Below are 3,373 nucleotides of genomic sequence, written 5' to 3'. Positions count from 1 at the left end.
TGTAGCAAACCTAGCATCCACAGCAATGAGTTAATGCAATATGTGTTCCTGCTTCCTGACTGTTTTGTGAACCTCGACAGTACTCAAGCAGGGGAAACTTTCCCTCAGCCATATAAGCAACTGATTGCTCTTAGACAAGAGCACCTTCCTCTCAAACTGCTGTAACAGCTGCTGCTGGAGTCAAACAACTCAAGCTGGTAATGCCACTGAAATCAGTGATTTTAATTTGACCTTGTGTATTGACCCTGCCGTGTGCCTTCAACTCCCAGTGACTGCAGCAGGAACAGGATTAGAGCCCGAGGGTCTGATTCTGCCAACTCTTGCTCATGTGAGTAGCCCTGACCTCAGTGGTGTCATTGCTGTGAGTAACAGCTACTCACGTGCATAAGGGCTTGCAGACTCAGTGCAAACCATTCATTGACAAAACTCCCCTGAGTGTAACTTGCAACAGTTACATCAAAGGGGACCTTGGCCCAGTGGGAATTCCTGGGTTAGCCTTGGCACAGTGCATACTGAGAGTCGCTGTGTTGTGTTTTGCAGGAGAGGAAGCAGAGTAAGTGTGTGAGCGCACACACCTCCCATCATGATTCTGCCGTTTTCATTAGCACTTTCTACATATTGCAAAAGGCAAAAAAACCCTATTTACAAATGCCATTAAAGCACTCTTGCAGCAATCACAGATGGTGATGAGCACAGAAATATTTTCCTAACCATTAACTGAATTCAGTGAAACATTAATGAAGCAGCCTTGGAAGGGAGGAAACTAGATTTTTAACATGCTGGAGACCAGGAAAGTGCACAATAAACTATATGCTGGAATTACCCATTTTACAAGGGGTGGAAATCCTGCTTGCACCTGTGAATAGATCCCAGAACACTTCTTGGAAAGATAACAAAGCTAGTTATGAGTGTTCCACCACTAAAGACACTGCAAGAATTCTGTAAGTGAGGAGGGGGAGCAGTTTCTATATGGCTGGCTGATTTAACATAATTAACCTAGCTCCTCCATTAGCATAAGTTTTTTAAATTTAAGCTCATTAGATCTATTCCTTTTTTACACAATGGCTTGTGTTTGGTTTGCCCCCATGGAGCTGAATTACCAACCCTCCTCACCGTGTGGGGCTGGTCAGCAGGAATTCAGTGCATGGAACATTTTCTGGTTCACACCCTCTTCTCAAAACTAAGGGTTCACCTCTGTCTCATTGCAGCCTCTTCAGTGGGAGGTTTGAATGTTGAGCCATGGGTCCTGTGCAAAGCTCAATCCTCTTGGCTCTCTCCGCCCATGATACTTTCTCTACATCCCAGGGTTTCACTCCCTCTCCTGCCCAAACACCTTCCACTTCTCATTCAAAGCCACTTGTCATCTGAAGTGATAAGGCATCTCCTTTGGTAGCATCTCCCCCGCTCCCCCCCATTAACAAACATGTCACCTCTGCAGTCTGTCTCCATTAGGCAAAGAGAGAGTCCAGACATTATTTTCAGACTGACGTATCCCTTGAATCATTCAGCTGGCTCTATGCTGTGCAGTAGGAGCTGTTAAAAGAATAAGAAATGATTTGTCCCTTTCTGCTTCCCTGATTTTAGCATCTGCGGCTACTATTAAAGTTACACCCCTTCTGGTGGGCGAGCAGTGTGGGGCTCATTTCTAATGCTCCACTCACCAAGACAGCTCATATCTGCTCAAGGAGGTTTGCCACATCCAGCCACCAAAAAAATCCAAGCATAACCCCAGCAGCAAACTCCCATCACTCAAATCCACTGGCTGACAGGCTCACTCAGGGTTACGAGCTTCAGTTATCAAATAAAGGAGCTGCTTTTATGCCAACATGTATTCCCTTAGCACTACCCTGAATAGTGAGGTGGAAAGGTTATTTAGCCATACAGAGCCATGTAGAAAAAACTAAGGCAAAGGGGAGGCTAGACCAGAGCAGCACCGAGATTCACCTCTCAGCATTTCTAGATCATCTTCCACTCAAATGGGAGAAGGTCTGGGGGTCAGAGAGCAAAGAAGGGGAGCAGTCTCCTAAAGCCATGGATTCAAAAAGAAGGGACACCCCTCTACACTAACACAGTGGATACAGCTTGCTGCCACGTGGCTGAGACCCCAGGGGCAGTTGCAGAGAGTTACCTGGAGGAATTAATGCCATTTCAGCATTAAAACCAGTTGAGAGATCCAGGTGGTTATCTCTGGGAAGAGAATCAGGCTGGATGTCAGAGTTGCCTGTATAATTGAGTGGATTTGACATTTATGTTCTTTCTCTGGTATATAATAATTGGTGTTTTATGCATCCATGTTCTTTAAAGATGATCTGTAGAGGAAAGAGTTGTAGTGTTGGTTGTATGGAAGAAAGCTTTTGCCCATCTAGCTTTTGCCCATCTAGCTACCAATTGCTCAGCTAATAAACATGGTCTTGAAAGTTAATATAATTTTAAAAGTACGGGGTGGGATTTTGAAAAGCACTCAGCATTGACCTAACACAGCTCCGATTGAAATAAATGGTAAAACTCCCATTGCCGTCACTGGGAGCAGAGTTAGGCCAACACTGCGTGCTTTTGGAAATGTTTATACATGTTACCATTTCTCTCTTCCCCTAAAACTAAGAGCAATATGTCTATGTTCAAAATATCCTGAGCTGCTTATTTTATTTTGCTGTAAACAGTATCTTGCCTCACCTTGAGCAGAAGATTGTAGCAAAGAGCTGATATTTTTCTTACAATTACTATTATGTAACATTTAATGTTCCTGCATAAACATTCTTGTTGTAAATTCAGGCGCACATGTGCCTGGTGGTATGCTACACAGCTGTAAATATACATTATGCACATGCAGGATTCGTATAGTCTGCAGCAGTGTTGTTCCATACACAGACACATGAAGGCCACACTTTTCCATATACACTATACAGCCAAAGGACACAAATTTAATTGTGGTCCAATCCTGTAGTCCTGAAACGTCCACTGACATCTACAGGTGTTCCACTTGCAATATCATACTTGCTTTAGTCATTTATTTAAAAAAATCCCTTCACTCTAGTTCTAATATCATATAGCAAATTATATTTAAAAATTTCAGTTATTTGCATTTCACTAATGAATTAATTAGATTTATGTCCCTCTTGTTTATAGTCACTTTCTAGTTAGAGAAATAGGGATTGCCAGCCTGGATAAGTGGATCATTTAGTGCAGTTTGCTGTTACCAAGAGCGGCCATCACCAGATGCTTTAGAGGAAGATGCAAAAAACTCTGTAGTGGACAATCATGGAATAACCTGCCCCTAAGTACAGTTTCTTCCTAATCCCCTTAATTAGAAGGTGGTTTATGGAATTTCTCTTACATTTTGGAGGAAAAAAATTTTTTTAAAATAATTTTACCT

At 42.6% G+C, this 3,373-nt stretch overlaps 1 long non-coding RNA gene across 1 annotated transcript; it reads right to left on the bottom strand.

Moving 5' to 3' along the window:
* Positions 1–1,066: 1,066 nt before the first annotated feature.
* Positions 1,067–3,373, bottom strand: LOC144929624 (uncharacterized). Its single transcript, XR_013634874.1, has 2 exons — positions 2,129–3,373; positions 1,067–1,533 (listed from the first exon to the last, which is right to left on the bottom strand). It is a non-coding gene; the product is annotated as an uncharacterized LOC144929624 (long non-coding RNA).

The sequence above is a fragment of the Lepidochelys kempii genome, chromosome 21 (assembly GCF_965140285.1).
Source record: "Lepidochelys kempii isolate rLepKem1 chromosome 21, rLepKem1.hap1, whole genome shotgun sequence".
NCBI classification, from domain to species: domain Eukaryota; kingdom Metazoa; phylum Chordata; order Testudines; family Cheloniidae; genus Lepidochelys; species Lepidochelys kempii.
The sequence above is the reverse complement of the archived record's forward strand: the minus strand, read 5'-3'. Positions and strand labels throughout refer to the sequence as shown.